This window comes from Trematomus bernacchii, unplaced genomic scaffold, assembly GCF_902827165.1.
Source record: "Trematomus bernacchii unplaced genomic scaffold, fTreBer1.1, whole genome shotgun sequence".
Classification (NCBI taxonomy): domain Eukaryota; kingdom Metazoa; phylum Chordata; class Actinopteri; order Perciformes; family Nototheniidae; genus Trematomus; species Trematomus bernacchii.
In genome coordinates this window covers 3,966,652-3,993,287 of record NW_022987851.1, presented here as the reverse complement: position 1 = coordinate 3,993,287, position 26,636 = coordinate 3,966,652, and the positions used below count along the sequence as shown (strand labels likewise).

The following is a 26,636-nucleotide window of genomic DNA, read 5'->3' as shown; positions in this document are numbered from 1 at the left end:
ATTTTCTTACCAGGAACAAAAAAAAGATTAATCTTGGAATTTCCACAACAGTTAGTATTTTGGAATGTTTATAAAAAGATATCCGCATATGAACAGAATCTTTAGGCAAATGCATCAAGATTATGGTATCAGAAGCTTCGTAGTCGATTCCTATTGAGCAATGATGTTTGAGCGCCCATCAAACCGGCATGAGACTGATAGCACAGATAAATATACACTTTTTTCTATACCTACATCTGACCATAACAGTGACTCCTCAAACTGACCTTGTGACTGAAGCATTTCTCAATGGAGAAGTCGGCGCTTTTGGCGATCACAATCTCACTGGGGAGGATGGCGTAAATTATAACCTGGATTTCTGGAGCCATGTCTGGAGACAGTGTGAGCTTAAAGGACAGCTGGCCCTCATTCACTGAAACACAAACCAACTGTTATGAACCACAATCCTCAATAACATGACTCCTTGGATCAATAAAACAATACAAATAATGATTTAGCAATGCTTATTTAAAGGGAGATTTTAAGATGTCATTCTCTTCTCACCTGATTTATCTTGCACTTCAACCCGTTTAACTCCTTGCATGACAATGGCACCTCTGGATAGGACCTGGGGAATTTCAAAAGTTGAAGAATGAATAATGTACCGATAACTCTGGGTTTAGCAAACCGACTATTTGCTTAAGCAGTGGGGAAAGGAGTTGTTGGTGAAAATAACCAATCAGAAGCAACAAAAAAGGGGAACTCCGGTGATGAAACTTATCTGGATAACAATAGGGGTGGGTATTGTTCGGATTTTATAGAAACCCAGACTGCTTTTCAACCGGTATTCATCAATACTCTTATTGATACTTTAATCCATTATTTTGATCATTTTATTTGAGATATTACATGAATAGATGTTAAGATTAATTAAGCAGTGGCGAGCCATCAGGGCCCTCTAGGCCCTCTCTGAGGGCCTAAGATATTCAACATATTTTTCTTTAAATATTTTTTTAGTTATATTTTTCAATAGTTTTACCAAAATAACTTGATTTAATTGTATTCAAAATAACATTTCCAAAGAAATAAATCCTTCGAATCTGCCTATTCAGTTTCTGTTGGAATGTGAAGGGTTAAATGAAAGAAGCTCATCTCTGCGAGTCACTGTGAAGACAGGAGCTGATTGGTGGTCCAGCTATGAATTCACAGAGGGCCCGCTATAGTAACTCAATGAGAGAGTAATGTCAAATGACAGTACAATTGACCAATCATATCTTCCCTCTAAATGGGTGGGCTTTATTTTCGCATACTTTATGACAAGTTCCGCCCGCTGTGAAGTTTATGCATGTGTGTTATAGGCCCAATCCCAAACCACACCCTACACCCTACCCCTACACACTACCCCTCCGTTTGCGCGTTCGCGCGGAGGGTCCGCCACATTAAGTGCTGTTCCAAACCAACGAGTGTGGAGAGGTGTGGAGGGGGAGTGGGCTATCAAGCCCTCAAACAGCGAGGGTGTTTCTCAATCGCGAGTACGCTTGCTTGGTAGCACATGTCTGCCGAGCATCTTGCTTCAGAAGCGAGTCAAGAATACTTCCTGGCATTCGGAAAACGAAGTGTGGAACACGCTAGCAAGTGTGCAGGTGTTCGTCATATGAGAGGCCCCGCCTTACATCTTCCGCCACAGATTTGGGGAAATTGGTCCGTGCGCAAAGCATTGTGGGGATTTTAAGACCGCGAAGTCTACTCATGTGCAGACTCGATATTTCTCCAAACGGAGTACGCCGGGCTCGGTAGATTTCCAAGTATACTGGAGATTGGAACAGTACTTCGGCGGCACTCGATGACGTAGTATGCTTGAAATAGTGGCTCTGAAGCAGCTTTACTCGCGATTGAGAAACACCCCGAGTCTGCATCGGTGCTGACTTGAGACTCGTCTCTACCTGACCGGAGTCACGCTGTGTGTGTCCGTCAGGAAACACGCTGTTTACAAGTAGTTCCAGCAAACATCCACTGATAAATTGCGATGTTAACAACCTCATGATAACCTCATATGTTTTTAACTTAGGATCATACCTGTGTTTAGTCTAGAAAAAGGTGTGTGCATTTTATTATAAAGTTGTGTATATTTACAGACTGTTGCAAAAACTAAGAAGCTTATAAACATCAGGTTTAAAACTAAAAGAGCTTTACAAAAAAGTAACACAATGAAAGATGTTTGGAGTTTTATTTGAGTTATTAATTTTAATTTTTTTGTCAAAGAGATGCTGATTTGAAACCGTTGTTACATACAGTTACGGCATTTCCTGTTTCTGCCGGAGAGAGGGGAGTTTGTCCCAATGCTTGCCGCTGTATTTACTCCCTCCATCTGACAGGAGGGAGCCTCGTTGAGCTGCGAGTGTGGCTACAGGCGGAGTTCACTCCGCCACGGAGGGGTAGGGTCGAGGGAGTGGTTTGGGATTGGGCCATAGAGTGGTGCAGTGACGCGTCCTAAAACCCGGAAGTAAGCTGCACTCGGGTTCCCTCTACAAAAAAGCTACAATGTTACAATGATAAACTAGAGTGGCAAAGGATCAGCTGCATGACCCGCCATCAAGTGCTTCATCCAAAAGGACAGGAGGATGGACTTTGTGTTTAAGTGATATGATCATCAAAGGTAGGCCTAAGTCATTTTCAATATGGGCCGCCGTGCCGACTTCATTCATTTGTAATTGTTACTTGGCTGTGGGTGCCCTGTCATGATAGGTGTTTATATAAATGGTTTTGTTTTGTGTGGTAGAGGGTCGCTGTCATTGATGCGTTTTGCACCCCGGGCCGCTGTTTTGATATTCCGCTGAAGTATACGCTGTGACGTAATAACTCTTGTTTTTTTTCGAGGGAAGGGGGGGGTCAGAGGGCCTAGTTATATAAGTCACGGCTCGCAACTGTAATTAAGTTATTATATGTATTGTTTTTCAGAAATTACTGTCCAACTATAGTCTTCTCAGAAGCAAATAATATAGAACTTACATACTTTTGGGATACTATCATCAATAAGTTACTATCATCAATCCAATATTGGTATAAATGATTAAATCTGCTATAAGCTACTCATGCTCCACACCACATTTAAAGCGAACAAGTGCAGTTGCTATTTGTCATGGATTAGGTTTGCTGTTACACTGAACTAGTTGCTCACTGCTTACTGATATCTAGTGGTCTACAGCAAGTGCAATACATCTAGCTTTAGCCACTTCCAAACTTGGTTAAAGTTTTCCAAATCAATTGCGAGCATTAATATCAATGACAGCCCCAAAAAGGACATTTTTACTTACGAGATACATCATATCCAATGAGCCCTGGGCCTCTCCAACTACTGTGTATTGGATAAAGATTTCTTCTTCTTTGTCACATGGAAGTGGTTTATCCTTCTTCTTCACCTCCAGGAAGCTGACTGTTTTAGTATCAGGAGAAGAGACTTGGGCCAAGGAAACTGTGTGATGTCCAGCCTCATAGTATGGCGTTCTATGATGGTGGCCGACCAATGTTGGTGTCAAGCTTAGCTAGATAACAGAAAAGAACTATGTAAATATTGGTAAAGACCAATGTAAATATTGGTCTTTACCTTAACCAATAGAAAGTCAACACTTCTAATATACTTGGTCAATTGTATTATACCGGGAAACATTTTAGGTCTCAGCTTTTGTTTTATACATCTTTATTGTTAGTTATTAAGTGTTATGATGTGAATCATAATTGTGGGAAGCTTGATTGTTTTTCCTTACCTGTAAACGGATGTTCCCATTTACGTTAACTGTGCTGAATGAGAAAGGGGCAACACCATTGCTGTCAGTAGTGAGATTCTGTATCGAACGTGCTGACCGCCTTTCACCCATAAACAGGTACACCGGCATGTCAGCAATTGGTGTATTGTTGTAATAAACTGCTTTTACCTGTGGAGACAAAGTGGTTTTACTGAGAATGTATTTCAGTATATACAGTACAGTGCAATTCAGTTGCCTCACACTAAAGAAGTGAAGACAAGATGCACTTACTTTTCCCTCCACAACTGATCCTTGGTCATAAATCTTGGGTGTGTCAGTGAAGGACAGCTTTCCAACAACATATGAAATATCCATACCCTTCTCTTGTTGGTGTGAAATACCTGTAGAAGGATGCTCCATATTAAGAAAAACACATCTTCCATATGTCATATTCCGGATTAAATTACTTTTTTAAATATATATAAATATATATCAAATGTATAGAAATATATTGAGAAGCAAAATACAAATATATATAAAAATACTTGCCCGTGCCCTCCTCTTCCATCTCAGCAGTGAGTTTCAACTTATCTAGCAGAACCTTTTGGGCAACTTTTGTGAAGGTTGACATTGGGAAGATAAAAGTGGCACAGCCTTTCTTGTCCGTCTAGAAAGCACAATAAAATAGATTAATAACAATGAAATAAATTGAAAAGGGAAGAAATGGCCATCAGAAAAGACCTATTCTTCAGGAGAGCAGAGTGTCGCTACAAAAACTGTACCTGCTTTGTCTCCTTGTAGCATGTAGCAGATATTCCCTCTGTATTGTCATGGGTGAATATAACAAATTGTGTAAAAGGTCTGCACATCTCTACGTTAACACTGCCTGGCACCGGCTGTCCATATGTATACCTAATGTGAAAGACAAAGAAGAAAAGGGTTGTTAAAACTCAGCACACCGGACTTTAATGTAATGTTTAATGAAATTAGCAAAGAGCTTTAACTTACGTTGCACAAACTTCAGCTTTGATTTCTTCCTGATCAATACTTACTTCATCAGATGCAGTTATTTTAACATCAAATTTAGGCAAAACTGGGGACAAAATAGGATAATTAGCATTCTTGCCTCATTATTAATATTATTAATGTATTGTAATGGATGGCTTAAAACAATACCTTACCATATTTCTCCACTTTGAAGCTGTGATATACTTTATTAGACCCGGTCGACACACTAACTTTGTAGGATCCTTCACGAGCCTCGGAGTTCAAGGCATAAGAAAGCTGCAATATACTATCGGATGTTTCATTCAGCCACTGTCCAATCTTGTTCCTGTTAGCATCCTATATTTATAAATAAAGTAGATTAAAAGAACTTGACGAAAGTAGGATGTAGGGTGCAGAGCAAATGAAAGAAAAAATCTACTTCAAATTAAATCCATTAAAAGGCAGTACAGAAATAGCTCATTTTCTTGTCACGCAAGATTTTCGTGATATTTTGAGGATAAGGGACAAATAAGAAGGAAATGCTGATTTTCTAAATGGGAATAAGTAAAACTGGACCAAATTACTTTAAGAGATTCTGATCCAACTTAACCAAAAAGGTTACCTTCAGTGTAATATAATATATATATATATATAAAATGTTTATATTATTTCATGTATTTGTTATGTACATCATTGTAGTCTTACCTCAATTTCGATGATATTATACTGCAAAAGAAAAAAGAATTGTTAAGGGACCAGCTGTTTTGTATTGTTTTCATCATACAGGGTCCAAAAGACAGTCAGTTTATAGGAGAATACCTGCACGTCATTGTAACCTCAGACTTTAGCTTTTATGTTCAATATGTGTGACAGACATGTATACTGTTGCTCAGAGTATGCCATTCTGATTTATAGTTTTTAGAAAAAGTGATAAACAGTTCAATTTTATCTCAACATTAGTTCCACTGTCATGTCTTATTAAAGGATATACGTGCTACAAACTTTTCAAAATGGGGCAGAAATTGAAACCCGAACCATTATTAAACATAATCACTAAAAATTGAATTTGGGAATGACATTTCAGGAGTGACTGTTCAAACACTCACCATCTGATTGGCAGGTCTCATCTTGGTGTCCAGTGAGATGACTCTGAATTTCACTGATAAAAAGCAGAAAGATTACAAGAAGCTTGTACAGCTCTCCTTCAACAGTATTAAAAGGCCATATTATGCTTTGTGGAGTCCTCCCTCTCCTATAGTATGTAACAGGGGTTCCTTCCAGAGGGAGTTTTTTCTTCCACACACTCCTCTGCCTGAAACGCCTCCATTGTACTCCTTTTTCTTTCTTCTGAACATAATGATGTCACTATGTAACACTTTTTTGTTCACAACACTTTGAAACCTGTTCAAGTGTGTTAACGGTTACAAGCTGCATATTAGAGCTGCTATCAACTTTAGCTTTGCTATCTAGCAAGGGGAATGAGCTCCTTCAGAGCATTTTAGACAGAGGGTAAAAGAGGTGCTGAAGCACAGGCGGTATGAGAAATATAAAAACCTTTTTGAACAATAAAGTATGAAGACATGTCACATTAGAAGCACAAAATACAATAAATCTGAAAATTAGCATTATTTGTCTTATTTAACATCAGGGTGAAAACCGATTTTCAGTCAACTCAGAAATCATACAATTTTCTATCAAATGTACAACTTTACGTTATTTCATGTGTCTAATATAAGCATTGGAAAATGTCTAATATCCCAAGAAGTAAAGCTCAGCGTGCATAGCTTCTGGCATCCATCCAGTAATGATAGATCTCAATAAAGTGGTAGTGGATCCGAAGTACAAAGCTGGTGATGAAATAAACAACTAATTTAGCTCACACGTTTTTTGCTTTTAGAAATAGGCCTACAGTAAACGTGTTTTATTACTATAATATCCAAGTGTGGGGACTTCTCTGCTCTTAACTGGTGCAGCAGGAAAACGCTTAAATGTAACAAAAGCCACAACATAACATCACATGTTTTATATTTATGATAAACTTTTTTATATGAGCTAATGTTACTTTTAATATATGCTATGCAAACTCTTTATTTTAAGCCAATCATATACAAGCCAACACAAATGTACAGACTCACATGTTGTTGTTGGGCTTCTGTGTATTTAACTCACAAACTAGGGCACACAAAATGCATTCCTCACTGCCTGAGAGAGCAATGTTAGTGTGCCCGAACAGAAAAATATCTATCTATGGTAACGTTTAAAAAAATCAAAGAGGACAACAGCATACAAATGTATCTCTTGATAGTAATTTCTTGGGGTGACAGCAAGGAGCTTTATTTTTTAGAATCCTGAAATGTCGATATATACAATATGATGCCATTATGCTAATGAATGTTCTACCCTGTACTGCATGCATTTGCTTTTAAAGGGAACCCAGGTACTATCAGTGTTAAATATCATAGATCACCCGCTCTACGTTACCTGTTTGTCCAGGGAGGTAGATTGGTTTATCTGTTTGGATAAACGTCATTGGTTGATAGCTTCTGATCATGACTTTCCTGACTTCTTTTGAGTAAAATGTGTCACCTCGTACTTCCACCTGGAACTTCTGCACCACTTCATTCTCCACGGAAGGAGTCTGTGACAGAAAATATTACAAAGACATAAAATGAGCCTTATCTCAATTTAACACATCCTGGGGTGAAAACGCACAACATTTTTACACACAAGGAGTTGCAGTTGCATTTAAAATCTGTGTGCAGGGCCGCCCCTCCCTACACGCAGAACACGCAGACTGCTTGGGGCTTCATCTTGCGCCGCACCACAGTTTCCCCCGCTGCGAGGCTCCGGCGAGTTCACGAGCGTGGTCCACTAGCAGCCCTCACCCCCCCCCCCCTCACATGAGTGACAACTTGGGTACAGACCCGGGGGGCCTCATGACACAACTTTGCGTAGGGCCACAAGTTGGCCAGGGGCAGCCCTGTCTGTGTGTGTGTGTGTGTGTGTGTGTGTGTGTGCGTGTGTGTGTGTGCGTGTGTGTGTGTGTGTGTGTGTGTGTGTGTGTGTGTGTGTGTGTGTGTGTGTGTGTGTGTTGCTGGATGTGTGATGAAAGCATATTAAGATTTTCCAACTTAAATGTTGCTGGAGAGCTGACCTTGAACTGAGTGCAGATATGAAAGTCTTCACTGGACGTCTGCTGGATGAGGGTTGTATTCGTCTGTGCCGACATCAGAGTGACGGTCATCACCAGAGTCTCGTTGGGCTGCAGGAGACTCGCACAGAATTTGATCTCAGCTCCAGCTTCAAGAACTGCAGGAATGGCTACCATGTACTGCCTACAGCCACATAAACACACACACACACACACACACACACACACACACACACACACACACACACACACACACACACACACACACACACACACACACACAGTAGATATCTCACTGATTCTGAAATGGATAAGCTGTCGAGACTTATGAAGCGAAAGTCTTTAACCAACACTCATTTTCGAATCAGACAGTACTTACGGTCCTGTCACTGCTGGACCCACACACATCCAGCTCAAGAAGACACACAGTGTCCGCCCCCACATCTGAATCCCTGGACGACCCATGACTGACTGCAATGATCCTGAGTCAGCATCTGTTAAATATTGAAATTGCCCACCCACACACACCTCCCCTCCCACACACTCCCCCCCCCCCCCCCCCCCCCGCCAAAGTGGACCATTTTCCGGTAAGTAAACATTTGTGAACTGATGACACTAAATACTGTTCATAAGTTACAACACAAAAGGAATTTACAAAACTGCTATTGTTCAAATGTAAAACGTATCTAATTGGTTGATTGTTATAATTTTCCTCTACATGATCTTCAATGCTTTTCAAGTAAAAAGGTTGCATGTTGTGAATTAAACTAAAGAGCTGGAGCTGCCCAGGATTGCAGTGAGGTAAGGTGAGGTTGGATTTAATGTGTAAGGATAAAAAACATTTTTCTGTTTCATATACGGTATAATGGTAATAACAAAGTACGGGAGCCTACTCTTACCCACATGTATGCCCCCTTTCTTTTTAATAATTATATACGTTCAAACACAAGAAAGTGCAGTTGTTTATATTCTACCAGTTAACCTCAGGCCGTAGGTCACAAAAGGTTTGTTTGATCAGCTCTTGCCACACTCAAGTGGAGAGAGAGTCTGAACCTTGACTGTTTTATCAATTACTAGGAGATTTGCTGGAAAAGGCTTGCTGAACCACTGACTCAACAGTCAAGCCAATGAACTAAAATCACTCTCTAGCCGAAGTCCCTGACTAATGTTAATCATCAATACATATTTAGTATTCATTGTTAAATCTGTAGCAATTCATACTACATTAGTTTGTGCCCCGTGTGAGGCCCAAACAAACCATACGTTTTTATACACACAAACTCTTGATCAAGTAATAACTCCAATTTCAATATGTGTATTTCAGTTGCTAATTAAAAGCACTGACTGTTTGGTATCCTGGTATGTGGCATATTGTTAAATACGTTTATTTGTATTTATGTTACACAGGCACGTGCAGACGATGTTAGAGGGGAAGTGGCTCAAATGTATAAAAGGGAAGATTGGCGATTTTTGTTAATAATTTAAAAAAAAATATGCCTGGAATAAAAATAAATTGGTGAAATGTTTATATTTCCAAAAAAAAATGACTAAACAACTCAAACACCTGTTGTGTTAGTTCCCCCCCCCCCCCTTACTTTGGTGTTCCCGGTCAAATTTGACCGGTCCTGTTTGCTCTTACATTAACATGAAATCCATGAAACATCAACATAATTTATTTAACCAGCCTAAGATATTCTGCAAAATAATATTTAAAAACATTAAAAAAATAAATATAAAAAAAATGTTTGTTATATTTTTCATTAGTTTTACCAAAATAACTTGATTTAATTGTATTCAAAATAACATTTCCAAAGAAATAAATCCTTCGAATCTGCCTATTCAGTTTCTGTTTGAATGTGAAGGGTTAAATGAAATGGTTAGAGGGCCTAGGTATACAAGTCACGGCTCGCCACTGTATTTAACACCCTTTCAAACTGTAAACAATGAATCAGACTACTGCTCTACATGAAAAACTGTAAATATACAAAGAATACACACTAATCATGAACGTGATGTAATTAACATTTATTGAAAAAATAAAATCTAATCAAAACAGAGACAAAATTCAAAGACCATCAGAACATCAACGAGAATAATCGTCTTTGTGTTTGTTTGTTTGTGTATGTATGTGTGTGTGGCAGGTGTGGTTAACTTAGGGGGATGGGCACATAAGAGCGGGAAACCTCCCGGACTCTGCATCCCAAACACTTTGTGTAGGCCCGTTGTTTGTACTCCTGCCAGAATCAACAGACCAATAGTATGTATGCTTGGAGGTCTACATGGTCCACACGTCTCCACGTGTCCCCAAACACACGCCACCCCCCAAGGTTTGTCATCTCCAGTATAATTTTCTGAATGGACTCTGGTAAAAAGAGGTGGAAGCTGGACTTGATGTCATCCACACATGATGTTGCATAACGTGTTTATCCTGGCATCATCCTAACAATATTTTCCACCCTCGTTCTTCCTCCTCTGTCCTATGAGGAGGAATTCCAGAGCAAGTTGCCAAACTTGGACTGTAATGTCATCTAATCGCTCGCCTACTCATTGTGTTCACGGAGTAAAATGAGAGCAAGGCAAAACTCAAATGATATAGGATGCAGCAACCCCATCTATGCACCAGTGGAGGTCATGTTCCTGGCACAGACAGTGCAGGCCGCTACATATTCTGCCACCTGCTTCCTCATAGCCGGCCACCAGAAAAGTTGCTGGATCATAAATGTTGTGCGTTTCACCCCAGGAGGACAGGTGAGCAAAGACGTGTGAGCCCAGTGTATTACCTGTGAACGAACGAAAATCATGCCATCATTGGAGGCATCCACATCCACGATGAATTGTCTGTGAGGATTGGGGCAATCCTGAACAGTTTCTTGAGCTTCTGGAAAGCTTCATCCGCCTGAATATTCCACTCAAACATGACATGGGGAGAGGCTAAAGCATGCAAGGGCGCTGCAATGGCACTAGAGTTTATTATAAGTTTGCAAAGCCTAAAAATTGGCCACTGCACTGACCTTCTCTGGATCCATCTGGACTTGGTTCGCCGAGATGATGTACCCTAGGAAGGAGACGGTCTTAACATGAATCTCACACTTTTCAGCTTTGCAGTAGAGTTGATTCTCCATCAATCTTTGCAGTACCTGGCGGACATGATGGGTGTGGTTCTCCTCATCGGTTGAGAAGATTAAGATGTCATCGAGATAGACGAATACAAACTTGTACAAACACTCATCCCCCTCTCGTATCGTAATGAGATGGTAAGCGCTTCTCAAGTCCAGTTTGGTGAAGAGTTTTGCACCCTGCAAAAGTTCAAAGGCTGAAGACATGAGAGGGAGTGGGTATCTATTTTTAACCCTTATTTCATTAAGGGGACTACAGTCAATGCATGGACGGAGGGAACCATCTTTCTTATCGACAAAGAAAAACCCAGCGGCCGCTGGGGAGGAAGATGGTCTGATGAGACCAGTCTTTAGAGAGCAGTCAATATAAGACTTCATAGCCTCCCTTTCCGATGCCGAGAGAGTGTAAAGTCTCCTTTAAGGGATCTGAGAGCCGGGAAAGAGGTCAATGGGACAGTCATAAGGTCAGTGGGGAGGTAGGGACATGGCCTTAGTCTTGTGAATGCTTCTTTTAAGTCCTGATAACACAAGGGCACTTTAGTCAGGTCGGGATAATCTGCATTGGAGTCAGGTCTATGAGTGTGTTTCTCTTATTCCTTTTTAGGTTCTGTGGAGGACCTAGGAAGGTTTGAACAGGTCAGCCTACAGCCTGGGCCCCAGTCATTAACCCTCCCTGATCGCCAGTCAATGTTCGGATTATGTTTGATCAGCCATGGATAACCCAAAATCAAGGGGTGCACTGCGGAGTCAAATAAATGGAATTTAATTTCCTCTATGTCAGGGTTTCCGTTAGCCGGTAATTCCCGGTTTTTAGCTGGTAACATTAATAAAAAAACGGTAAATTCAAAACCTGCCAGTCAAAATGTCCGGTAATAACTAGGGATGCTCCGATCGATCGGCCGCCGATCATTATCGGCCGATATTCACGTAATAGTTTGATCGGTGCTCTCTATAAAGGCCGATCAGGAGAGCCGATCAGATGACGTAAAATACATGAGACTTTTCTCTGTGTGCGGCAAAATAAGCTCGCCAAAATGGCTTCACCAGTCTGGCAGTTTTTCAAGGTGTCCGAAAAAGACAATAAAATTGCCATATCAGCGACGTGCAGTCAGTGGAGGCAGGGGAGGCAGAGCTACCGTCACGGTAGCCTTACCTTACTGATCTCTCTTACAATAGAAGAAAACACGTTACTTTACCAGCAGAGAGAAAATGGATTATTAAATTATTAATGTGACTAATGAAGAGCAGTTTGATTATTAAGTATTATTCTGTTGATGGGTGTCATTACATTTGTTGAAAAGTACATAAGGACTTGTTTAAGACTCGTTTTGTCAAAGTTTAGGACTTGGACTTGACTTGAACTTGCCCATCCTGACTTGAGACTTGACTTGGACTTGAGCGCAAAGACTTGAGACTTAACTCGGACTTGAGCGCAAAGACTTGAGACTTGACTCAGACTTGCAAAACAATGACTTGGTCCCACCTCTGGTAGTAACTATGGCCAATACTTAAACGGCTTAGAACCGTAGCTACAGTAGTAACTATGGCAAAAGTAACCGTGGCCGGTGAATGGCCACACATGCGGAGCACACAGCACACACAGTGAAGATTGTTCTCCGCATCTACCCATCCTAGTGCTAGGAGACTAGCACTAGGAGTGGTAAATACAACAATATAGCGCTACTGCAGTCGCTGAGAATGAAGCTAATTAGCTTCTAAGGAATAGAACAGCCCGCAAGAACCATAGGCCATGGTTACAGCAGTAACCATGCCATAGTTGCATGGCCTAGGACCGTAGTTACAGTAGTAACTCTGGCCAGAACTTACCTTACTCTCTGCACCTAACAAAAAACAGGCAAATTATGGCACTGTGGGCTTTCCATACAATTAAATGAGAGACGCAGCGAAAGCTGGGACTCGAATGCTAAAGATAGCTCGGGCACAACGCCACAAGCAGAACTTTCGAAAGAGCATCATAAGGGCAACTTTATGGGAGAGGAGGCGAGCAGTGTTAATTTTGGCAGCTGTTTTTGATTTAGTCTTAGTCTTAGTCTTTAGACGAAAATGGTAATTAGTTTTAGTCACATTTTAGTCATTTCTATCCTTCATAGTTTTAGTCTAGTTTTAGTCGACGAAAACTCAAAACGTGTTAGTCTAGTTTTAGTCGACGAAAACTCAAAACGTTTTAGTCTACTTTTAGTCGATGAAAAATTACATTTTAGTCAACTTTTAGTCAAAATGTTTTCTCTCTTTAAACCAATTCAGTTAGGCAAATACAGGTATCTGAAATTGTAATCAAGGTGACAGCATCAAGTGTTGAAATTCGTAAAGCAACATTTCACTCTCTTAACACTTTACTAGTGTAATATCTAGGGATGGGTATCATTAAGGTTTTCTACGGTACTGCTAGTCTTATCAATACTGCTTATCGATCCGGTACTTTAACCTGTTTCACACCTTCCCCCCGGTACCGGGCGGATAAACGCGTCATTTGCAGGAAACAACGTCTAAGGAATCTTAATATTGAATAAAACTATGAATGTGTTATATCCATGTAACGGGAAGAAACTCAGCTAACTGATCTTTTTAATTTTTTTTTTCAAAAAAAAACCCACATTGCTAGCACTCAGCCTCTGAATTAGCCTCAAGCGAAAAAAACGTAACATACTAAGGCAACTAAACTCACTCTAACTCCCTTATTACTTATCCTAGATGCACAACCAACCACTCTTTTTTGGTGTCCTGGAGACACTGAATCTAACGGTGCCCTCCTCAACACTCAGTGATAAACATTCGCGACGCTATAAACGAAAGCGTACATCATCACATGTGGAGCTAAGAAGCTAAACACGTAAATATGGCTTACCTTGGTCAAAAGTGGTCTTCAATGGCATTAAAACGATAAAAAAACGATGCTGCAGTTAATCCATAGGTTCATCCTATGTGTCTGTGCCTTCTTTGAAATTATTTCTGATAATCCATAAGCAATACAACTGCGTTTTAGTTTCCAAACTCCAGAAGGAGACATTCCTCCACTTTGGTTTCGTTTTCCACACGCGAAGCAACCACATTTTTTCTTTACAACGTGTGTTGGTGGGAGCCTCCCCCTTCGATTCTATTGGCTCTAACGGTCACAAGGGTATGTCAACCAACCAAATCGAGCAAGGGGGGCCAGAGATAGGTCAAATCCACCCAAATGACCCCAGATGGCCCAGTTTTTGGCTAAATCTCTCTAAAAAGGTCAAATTTCACTTGTTTTGCATCAATCTTGATACAGGGTACTTATTATATGTTGTACTTTGGATTCCTAAAGCTTTTAGTCTACTAACCCATCATCCAAGGGTAGTTTTCACTATCTGTAAAAAATAATCTTTGGACGGACACTATAATTTACAGTTTTTTACTATGTAAAATCTGAATTTTCTTTAAAATAAAAAACATTTATATTGATTCTGACACTTCTACATCCAACTCACAGGTTTATCATTACTTTGAGAACAAAGATTATTAATTTAACCCTTTTAGAAGGGAAGATATGGTCATTTGTTCTGGGAATGTCATTTTCGAGCCTGAGACCTGAAAAACAGGCTCAGAGTGGAACAGGTTAACGGTATTCTTGTATTTACTTTTTGTTATTTTTTAAAGGAAAAAACTAACAAATTGTTAACCGAATTAATTGCTTTATTTAAAATGTGAAATAAATTAAATATAATTATGTTAAAATATTGTACTGTACTTGAGTAAAATGTTGAGGTACTTGTACTTTACTGGAGTATTTAAATGTGTTGCTACTGTGTACTTCTACTCCACTACAGTTCATAGTTAAATGGTGTACTTCTACTCCACTACATGTATTTAATACCTTTAGTTACTTTACAGATGTGGATGAATGATGTGAAATATAATCAAGTGTTAACTCAGACTTTAGTAAATTCACAAGCTACCCTGCAGTATACAGATATATAATATATCATTCAAACTAGCTGCACCTTTACCAGCTTTGAGAACACTTTAATGATCAATCATTATAAAACATATCATATATATTATTCTGAAATGGAACAATCTGCACAATCACTACTTGTACTGTCGCTACTTTAAATATATTTTGATAATCATACTTTGACTTGAGGAACTCTTCCTACACTATGGTATTTTTTTACTTAGCGACAAGATCTGAGTACTTCTCCCACCTCTGCACACCTGATGTGATAACGTTACTCGTAATTGGGGCAACAGAGCTACGAGTTAAGGAAGTCGAAAATTGTGCATTTCTCCGACTGAATATGACGCCTTTTGGCCGGCTGTTTGGACAGACTACTCTACTCGTGTCAACGCGCTAACGCGAAAACATGGCAAACGAGCTTTGTCCACATCGAGCCTTGTAGTGTCTCTATACTTCCGAACGCTCCGTCCCCGGCAGATCTCTGTGTGCCGCTGCAGCGTGTCTGTTAGGCCCCGCCCCCCGCACACAGAGAGACAGAGAGAGATCGCTCTTCTGGAGTGAAGAGAGCGGAAATAATGATATTGCAAGTTAGAAATGTAAGATGCATTTTGACAGACAAGACGGGCAATTGGGGGAAAATATGCTGCATTTTGAATGTCCGCTAGTCCACCATTAACACCTTAGTCCCGTCTCGTCTCGTCAACGAAAACTAAATATACATTTCGTCAAATTTTCGTTATCAAGAATCTATTTTTAGCTCGTTATCGTCTCGTCTTAGTCATGTAAAAAAGGTCGTTGACGAACATTTTTCGTCATAGTTTTCGTTGACGAAATTAACACTGGAGGCGAGAACACTGTCGTCACCAGAAAGTAGCCCGACAATAACAAGACAGCAATCAGGACAACTTAGCTGGGAGAGGGTGCGGGAACACAGCCATCACCACAAGTTGACACGAACCTGTCCGTCGAGGCTCTGCACGGCGCACCGCCGGCCACAGCTCCTGGAGGCCAGCTGTATGCAGAGAAATCCCTCAGATCAAACGTTCAAACCTGAACACTGTAGGCTGCAAGAATGCAGCCACGGTACTCTCGCGCAGCGAGAAGATGAAAGGGAACAGATCCTCTGATGACACTGGCTGATATAGCCGGTGTCACGTGGGTCACAGGTGACTTTGTTGATATTGGTACTCGTACTGCGCATGCGCACGATGGACATATCCAGTTCTAAAAGCACCGCCTCTGGCGGTCAGTAGGGACGAAATAGAACTCTAACAATACATTGTAGTTGCTATAATTTCAAGTCATTTGCAACATTCATTCTACATGTTAATGGTAAAAGCTTAAACAGTTGATTACCTGCATGCCACAAAGACTGATGTTTTAGCACATTTAAGTAGAAATGTAATTGAAATTCTATTTATTTTTCCTTTTTTTTATTGATTGTTATAATTGTACTCAGCCATGTTATGTTAGATGTCAATCCACTTACACTGTAACTACTCTGGCCTTGAAAGAAGGTTACACATCTAACTGATGTCCACTAATCCCTATAAAACAAAGTTCAAGCATACATTAAGAACAAAACAATAAATAAGGGCACTTTGATATTTATTTTTTATTTTATATTATTTGATCCGATCTTATCTTCTACTTTACACCTGCATTTTGTACACTGTCCCTGCCTGCACCATGTCCAATGTTGAACAATGTTGTCTCGTTGTTGCTATTAAACTGATCTTGTATCTTGCTTATTTCACCTTAGGAAAGCGGGCACGCAATGACAGCTTCCTTGACACCATCATGGCGATGGACTGCCGTGCCATGGTCAGCAAGGAGAATGAGGACCTGCGTGCCAAGGAGATGCACGACGAACGGCTGCTGCATTCACACAAGGCCCAGGAATCGGACGACCAGCTGCTCATGGTGATGCAGCGCCATGCTGACTCGGCGGCATATATATATATATATATATATGTTTTGATACTACTGACACTTTATTTGATATTGAAAATGTTAACTTCTATTTACATGCATACGACACACCTGGGACAGCGTGATGCTGTTATTGATATTGTCTTGAGTGTGCAATAAAAGAGAACCTACATGGCGATTAAACAGAGCCTGTATCTTACATTTTTCATTACATTTCATGTAACTAAGCTTGCTTATTATTCTGATACCATCATGTTTCATCGGTTATAAACTGGCGAAGCTTTATTTATTGTGGCTTTCAAAAAGATAATTTCATTGTATTTCAAAATGGCGTCCAACACAAGCACTATTTATTTATAGAAAGATAAATGGTTAAGTTTGTTATTACCAGTGTGAGTTAAATATTTTTAATTAATTATAGTAAGGGAACATCTTACGAGTTAGTGTAGTGAGTTTCAGAGCAGTGTAATAATTATTTGACCTAAAACTAAATGTTTTTATGAACATGGGGATTTGCTAACTTTTGATTTCCCCCATTTTACACGACACAAATGGAGGCCACTATGGGCCAAAACTAACACGTAGGTTTCTGTAGGGTTCATGGCAGACGGATGCAGTTGCTCTCAGGAGGATATATAATAAAGGTGTGTTAGTATGAAGGTAGATATGGTGCAAAATGCGAGAGCGTGTAAAACCTGATGTGAGCACTTGCAGAAAATAAATCTGAGCTTGTGTGCATACATTTACACTTGTATAAAATATCCACGTATCTGTGAACCACATTTTAAGTCACAGAAGAAAAAAAAAAGTTTTGTAGCTTGTAGAAAAAAAATGAACTTAGTGATGAAATGTTCACTTGCAGAAAAAAAAATATTTTTTTAATATATTTTCCATTACAACTGCAACTTGGTTATTACAACCTCTCAAATCAGTCATTACAACTTCACGAATCTGCTCTGTGGCAGTATACATAGACGAATCTGCGGCCTTGACTTTTGCTACACTTCTTGCGATAAATGTGTCGCAAAAGTAATTTTCACCTGTAGATGTGGGGGGAGGGAGGGGGGTTGGAGCGAAGGGGCGGAGCTATCACAACGACGAGGCTCGGGTCAGTCACACAGTCACAGCCATAGTCCGGTCGAACCGGATGACTGCGGGGCTAACGGTCCGTGTCGCTACCAGTCCACTGACATGGCGCGTCAATCAACGGTAAGTTTTGCACGTTACTTCCCCAGTATTACTTTCAATATTATTATTGTGAATGAGGATTAAATCCGCTTTGAAGACCACCGTTTTATATCGTGCAGTTTAGCGGCAAAATAACGTCAGTTAGCCAGCTAACGCTAGCTTTGTTGAGTTTATGCTAGCTAAACAAGTAGTGGTTGTAGTCTATACAGCAGTAATTAATATATTATAGCCTACTGCTTTGGCACTAACGGTTGATAACCGTTTATGAAAATAAAACCAATTTCACTGTACTGAAATAATGACCAGTTTTATAATTGTCTTGGGCTCCTGATGTGTTTTTCAAGCCTTTGTAAATTATCCATGCTATTTTCTATTTAGAACGAAGACTTCAGAATTTTAAAATCCCTTGACGTTTGTATGCAATTGTGCTAAATTCAACACTGGAATCAAGCAAATATGAATATGTTTGCATGACATTAGTTATTTATATTTTGCCATCACTTAATTATACGTTTAATTCATTTAAGTCAAACTAAGGTACATGTGATGGTAGCTAGTTAGTACTCTTACCTGTGATGCCCCCTCCAAACAGCATAATAACCAGACTGTACCATTAAAACTAGAAGTACCAGTTCTAGATCCATGACTTTAGACAAACAATTCAAAAGACAAAATGTATTTAAAGACCAATCTTTATTTGAAGGTGCCTCTTAACCTGGGATATTAGTTATACAGTAATAGTATTGACAATCTAAAAAAACTGAGCAACTCAACGGTTCACTTTTATATTTCTTATTGTCTAAAGCATTTATTATTTTCATTTTCCCCCTCTCATATTCAGTGTGGAGGGATTGAGACAGCGTGGTGTCCAGAGAGCTGCAGAGACTTCAGGGAGAAACCTCCGTGTGATGGACGTCCTGTCTGTTGGTTTGGCCGGAGAGGACTGAGGGTCTTTCCTCAGCGAGGAGGACCAGGCCTGATGGATGCTGGGCATAGCTGATACCAACTGCACAGGCCTAGTCTGTCACTTTATTTGACTAAATGTGTTTACTTATACATTTAATAGGTTTACACCTTCTGTCCATATGTGCTTTTTATTTAAAACATTTTTGATGAACTTTTGGTTCACATTTCAATAAATTGTATTTGTATTTGCACTCCTTTAGTCCATTATTCTTACTGAAAATGTTAGATTACACATTCACATCTGACTGAAGATTGGCCCCATTTATTTGTGACGTTGCAAACTCTGCGCTACAAGGTACATGTTGTGAAGCTCATAAAGTGAGGCAAATAGAAATAATCAGCTGATGGAGTGTAGATGTGGAAATAGGTGCATCCGATCAGCTGACTTTGTTTTCACAATAAAAGTAGTTTCTTAGTGAATGTCCTGTACTGGTCTTAACATCTCATAACATCAGCTTTTAATTTTCCTCTTGGATGTTCTTCTTGACCCTCAGAGAAGGAGAAAATGTTGAATCGTGTCTTTCAGGCATGTCCTTTCCTAACAAAAATTACAGGAAACATAAAACATATTATTGCAGAACAAGTGTGTTATTTATGAAAGATGTGTGTTTGTGTTTTTAGGGGCTGTAGATATAATTATTTTGTAATGGTAATGTTTTATTTTATTTCAACAGTGAGCTACAAAGACAATCAGATTATGAATGAACAGTATGAAATTCATCAACATTGAAATGTTATTATCAAAATAATATTTAACTGTTATCAAAACTTAGTGCAACTGTAGAAGCTTGCTCTGTTGTCTCACTGAAATAATAACTTTTACCACGTTTTTTACAGACAATATTGAGAGATAAATAGTAGCAGTTCTCACTATGTTAAATAGCTTTGCCTTCAATACATTAAATTAGAAAGCTGACAAAGTAATATTGCTTGTTAACATCTAAATGTAACCCTTTGCATGGAAAAAACCCTCAACTTCACTGATGTGTAGGTGATCTAGTATTTAGTATTGTTTAATGGAATATATATCAGTGTATTAAAGTCAATACTTTATTTATTTAAACCAATATCTTTCTTGATTCTTTGTACAGTATGAAAAAAGAGTATTTGTACCTGTGCTGAAGTTCACTGCTGTGAGGAGTCCAGTTCTGTCTCTCACTCTCTGGTCCAGCCTGTCTGCATCACCTGGACACTTTAAACAAAGAGATATATATGTAAAGTACCATGTGTACAAACAATATAACTTATTCTCTTCTGTTGAACATGTTGGATTGTGTATTGTCCGAGTCAGGGTCCTTTTTATTTTACTGTAACTTTGGAAGTTGTGTTACCAATGCTTACTGTTTATTTGATACCAATTTGGTAATACAATTAATAAAAACAACAACGTTTGGGTTCGTTCTTCAGATATGACTGACGTTAACGTGTAAGCTCAATAATGAACTCCAGCTCAACCAACCATATTGTAATATCCAAGTAATCATCTTGAAATATGACATTAATAATTGTAATATACACACATCTTATTGTGAGGTTGATTTCACATACACTACTTCGACGTTAGCTTGTCTACATACTTCAGCATAGCAGATTTAAATTAACCTTAGCGATGCATACAGTTACTACCTACATAATAAAATATCTCTCTAAGTTACAAGGATGACCTTATTTTATCAACCTCAAACAGAAGCCGTTTGTTCTACAGTATTATCCCACTTAACGCTTAACACTTGTCTATTTCGTTTTAACCTTTATACAGTCTATGGTTTTAACTTGCAGGCTACGATTAGCATCGTTAGCACAGATGTAGCTACCACTCGCTTACACGCTAACCCAAGCCTTAACATTCATTACGTAGCTGATTAAAATCATAAACACATAAATAAGTACTCGAATTTCACTTACCGCAAAACCGCATTCATGCACCATCTGTTTTAACCGCAGAGCGAGTCACAATAGTCCGATATAAGCATGAAGACACGGACCGTTAGCCCCGCAGTCATCCGGTTCGACCTGACTATGGCTGTGACTGTGTGACTGACCCGAGCCTCGTCGTTCTGATAGCTCCGCCCCTTCGCTCCAACCCCCCTCCCTCCCCCCACATCTACAGGTGAAAATTACTTTTGCGACACATTCATCGCAAGAAGTGTAGCAAAAGTCAAGGCCGCAGATTCGTCGATTTATACTGCCACAGAGCAGATTCGTGAAGTTGTATTGACTGATTTGAGAGGTTGTAATAACCAAGTTGCAGTTGTAATGAAAAATATATTTTAAAAATATATATTTTTCTGCAAGTGAACATTTCATCACTAAGTTCATTTTTTTTCTACAAGCTACAAAACGTTTTTCTTCTTCTGTGACTTCAAATGTGGTTCACAGATACGTGGATATTTTTATACAAGTGTAAATGTATGCACACAAGCTCAGATTTATTTTCTGCAAGTGCTCAGATCAGGTTTTGCACGCTCTCGCATTTTGCACGATATCTACCTTCATAGTTAGCTGCTGAGCCTATTTAGTGTGCATACGACACACCTGGCACAGTTTATTCATTTCACACGTAGCGTAGCGCGTGCATGTCGTCGTCCAATCCTTTTGTCAATCCTTCTTAACCGCCTTCGCTTCCGAATCAGCATTGCTATTGCATTTGACTGGTCGACGATCTGTATTTGTGTTTGCTTAAATAACGCAGACGAAGCTCATGTCTGAGGTCGGAACAGACGCCTCATTTACAGCAAGTGGGCGCGGGAGGTTTTTCTTCTTCTTTTTCTCTCGGTTTTTTGGCGGATTGCAACTTTAAGGTGCATACCGCCACCTACTGTACTCACAGTGAAGTTGTTTGCGGCCTGCCAGTAAACCCAAAGCAGAAGAAGAAGAAGTGACGTCAGCGGTTCATTTGCCTAATCCACCCCCAGGAACTCATTTTGGTGTGAACGCGATCTGCTTTAGTTCATCAGAACTAAAAGAGCTCTCATGAACTAAAGTTCTCATGAACTATTGTGGGAAAAGTACTTGGTGTGAACGCGCCTTATTGGCTCTATCGGTTAAAAAGAGGTGTCAATCATCAAAATCAACCGATGGGTTCCAGAGATACACCCAAATGAGATGGGGTTTCTTTTCTAAACCTCTCTAAAAAGGTCAAATTTAACTTGTTTTGCATCAATCTTGATACAGGGTACTTATTATATGTTATAGTTTGGATTCCTATAGCTTTTTGTCTACTATCCCATCATTCAAGGGTGGTTTTCACTATATTTACATGTTTTTACTATGTTCAATCTGAATTTACTTTAAAATAAAAACATCTATATTGATTCTGACTTTTCTCCATCTAACTCACAGGTGTATCATTGCTTTGAGAAAAAAGATTATTAATTTACCCCTTTTAGAAGTGAAGATATAGTCATTTGTTCTGGGCATGTCATTTTCGAGCCTGAAACCTGAAAAACAGGCTCAGGGGCCTCATTTATAAAGGGATATACGCTCAAAAAATGGCGTAAGCCAGTTTCTACGCAATGTTTGCGATTTATAAAATTCTAACTTGACGGGAATATGTGCGGTCCTCCACGCAAACTCTAACCCATGCGTACGCACTAAGCACACAAACGGGAGAGACGAGAAACTGCAACACCGTTGGCAGAAGGAAGAATGGAGAGAAATATGTGGAAATAAATAAAATGTTACCTCTCATTTATCATATATGAATAATTCATTTTCAAACATTGATTAAAGCCAATCTTAAAATGATTAAACAAACGCCTGTTTGAGACTCCTCAGTGCACACAAAAACTTGGAGAAATAAATAAATACGGATGTTATTTAAAACCACCTCGAATATGTTGTGTTAATGTTATGAAATGTTTTCTCATAAATGATGCGGTAAGCAGGAGGACAGAATAAAGTCTAAACTGACGCCGTTTTGCATTTCTATAGGTTGTAGATACGAGCATGGTTTTATATACTATCACGTTTAATCGTGTTTTATGCCGTTTGCCAAGACTTGATAAGTCGCTCGTAAAACACAGGAGGTATGGAAACTAAGAACACCATATGTGGTCAATTGTACAGCTAATATAACACAACACATTAGTTGTATTTCCTTTAACTGGTGGATTATGGATATATAGTTGCTGATCGACAGCTGGAACACAAACCACCAAATACAACAAAATAATTCAGATCCAGTCGTCATGACTCCACTCCGGAGGGATTCCCCGATCATTTCTTACAGTTTCTCATCAAGGGGGTGTCTCCTGTCCCCGGTACAAACACACTGCCTGAGGAAGGTTATGTGTCTTTTTTTTGTCATTAACTTTTTTCGGACCACTTATTTATTTATTTTGGTGACGATCCGACCTCCATGCTGCTACTCTGGTTCAAACTGCATCCACCAAACAATATGATTTATCTCGACCTCCCCACAATAACCTAAATCTGACACGGTGTGAGATGTCTTTTTTAGCTGTTCTATCGTCATTTCCTGCGATCTTCTGCGATGCAGTCAGTCAAAATGAATGAATGAATGGGCGTTTCTTTGACTATTTATAGGCAAATATGAGTGTTACGAGTCGATTGTGATTTATAAAGGGAAACAGGCGTAGGAAGTGCCGTACGCACTTCCCTCGCCGGTACGCAATGTTTTGTGAATCGGAAAATGGCGGAAAATGTATGTACCTATTTTTGTGCTTTGTACTACGTAAGCAACCTTCCTACGTCAATCCTACGCAAGGCGTTATAAATGAGGCCCCAGGGCTTAACCTGTTAAGCCCTGAGCCTGTTTTTCAGCTTTCAGGCTCGAAAATGCCACTAACACAACAAAGACTTCTAAAAGGGGTAAATTAATAATCTTTTTTCTCAAAGCAAGGTTACATCTGTGAGTTGGATGTAGAAGTGTCAGAAATCAATATAGATGTTTTTATTTTCAAATAAATTCATATGGAACATAGTAAAAACATGTAAATTCTATCTCCGCCTAAAAAAAACCCATTACAGATAGTGAAAACCACCCTTGGATGATGGGTTAGTAGACTAAAAGCTTTAGGAATCCAAAGTACAACATATAATAAGTACCCTGTATCAAGATTGATGAAAAACAAGAGAAATTTGACCTTTTTAGAGAGATTTAGAAAAATAAAGTCCAGGCGGACTCACCTCTGGGTAATTTGGGTTAGGGTTAGGGTTAGGGTTAGGTGCCGTGATTAAATGCCATATCATGTTCAAAACCACATCAAGGATTATTTCTGAAACAGTATGGAGCTCAAATGCTTTTTCTCTTGCGGGTTTACCACAAGGTGAGTTCCTTTTTTTATTTCCTGCTTCTTTACACATACTCTCTCCAGTACAGCTTAGCTCTGAGTGTTAGCGATGCTTGCTAATGTAAACAAAGACCATATTACGTCCCACATTTCCGATATTACGTCATATTGGCAGAAAATCTGGATCAGCTAAGTTGTACACCCGTTTTTAGAGATTTGCGCACGGAGGAAAAGAGAGAGGGTTGTATTTTCTGACACATTAGGTGCGTTCACACCGGAGTACTTTGGAGTACTTTTCCCACAATAGTTCATCAGAACTACGATATATTTGCGTTCACACCAAAAAGCCCCAGGAACTAAAGTAGCTCAAATTAGTTCATCAGACCTGCTTTTCAGTCCCTGCTAGAGAGCAGGGACTGTTGTGGGAGAAAATAGTTCGTACGTCTGATTGGCTGTGCGGAATGCAAACCACGCCCGTTTGACTCTGAATTTTTTTTTGTAAGCGGCCATTGTATTTGCTCGCTTCGGCCAGCGCACCCGAAGAGATTACTTTTGTGAAAGCAGTTATTATAGCAACACTAAATAAATCATCCGAGCGGTGGAGTGATGAGGATGTGTCGTCGCTTCTGGCGATTTACTCGGAGGACGCGAAGCGCCGCATTCAGAAGCTTCTACTGAATGCAGTTTCCGTGGCTCAGCAAAGTTAGCAGACCTGGCAAAGTCATGTCGGGACGACTACGAAGGTAAAATAAAATACATGCACTGCACTGTTTTAATCTGCACAATACTGGTCTTAGATGTACTTTTATTTGCTCAGTAGATCGAGCTAGCCATGCTAGAACTTGCTATCGTTACGTCCAAGCTGGCTAACAACATCTAGCTAGCTAGCTATTCTCAGCCATGCCCGCTATGAACACGTTTTGACTTGTGAATAAGTGTGCAATGTTCTGTAATTTGCTTCACTAACTCATGGCACTAATCGTGTGTTTCAGGCGAGGTGTTTCTCTCAGGATTAGAAACTAGTTTTCCCCTCCGGGATAAAACGATAATATAACGTTAGCAATTAGCATGCTAGCTGGACATAATGCTACCTCTGTATTGTTACCTCTAACAATACATTGTAGTTGCTATAATTTCAAGTCATTTGCAACATTCATTCTACATGTTAATGGTAAAAGCTTAAACAGTTGATTACCTGCATGCCACAAAGACTGATGTTCTAATATTTTTTGCACATTTAAGTAGAAATGTAATTGAAATTCTATTTATTTTTCCTTTTTTTTATTGATTGTTATAATTGTACTCAGCCATGTTATGTTAGATGTCAATCCACTTACACTGTAACTACTCTGGCCTTGAAAGAAGGTTACACATCTAACTGATGTCCACTAATCCCTATAAAACAAAGTTCAAGCATACATTAAGCACAAAACAATAAATAAGGGCACTTTGATATTTATTCTTTATTTGATATTATTTGATCCTATCTATCTATCTTATCTTCTACTTTACACCTGCATTTTGTACACTGTCCCTGCCTGCACCATGTCCAATGTTGGACAATGTTGTCTCGTTGTTGCGATTAAACTGATCTTGTATCTTGCATATTTCACCTTAGGAAAGTGGGCACGCGATGACAGCTTCCTTGACACCATCATGGCGATGGACCGCCGTGCCATGGTCAGCAAGGAGAATGAGGACCTGCGTGCCAAGGAGATGCACGACGAACGGCTGCTGCATTCACACAAGGCCCAGGAATCGGACGACCAGCAACAAAATACCTTTCAGGCTGGGCTTCTGGCAGTGCTAAGCGAGCTGATTAAATCCAACAGGCCTTCAATACAAAAATTAAGAAAAACTTGTCGTCGTCGTTGATAAACTGTACAATGACTTGTTGGGAGGCGTGTGATGCAGTGGTCTGGTGCGTTGGTGTTCGGATCAGGGGCCTCATTTATAACGCCTTGCGTAGGATTGACGTGAGAAGGTTGCTTACGTAGTACAAAGCAAAAAAATAGGTACAGAAATGTTCCGACATTTTCCGATTCACAAAACATTGCGTACCGGCGAGGAAAGTGCGTACCGGCACTTCCTACGCCTGTTTCCCTTTATAAATCACAATCGACTCGAAATGCGGCGCAGCTTTTGCAGGCTTCACGTAACGCCCATATTTGCCTATAAATAGTCAAAGAAATGCCCATTCATTCATTCATTTTGACTGACTGCATGAAGAAGATCGCAGGAAATGACGACCGAACAGCTAAAAAAGACATCTCACACCGTGTCAGATTTTGGTTATTTTGGGGAGGTCGAGATAAATCATATTGTTTGGTGGATGCAGTTTGAACCAGAGTAGCAGCATGGAGGTCAGATCGT

At 39.7% G+C, this 26,636-nt stretch overlaps 1 pseudogene; it reads right to left on the bottom strand.

Annotated features, from left to right (window-relative positions):
* Nucleotides 1-26,636, bottom strand: part of LOC117468989 — a 59,914-nt pseudogene that overhangs the window by 28,927 nt on the left and 4,351 nt on the right.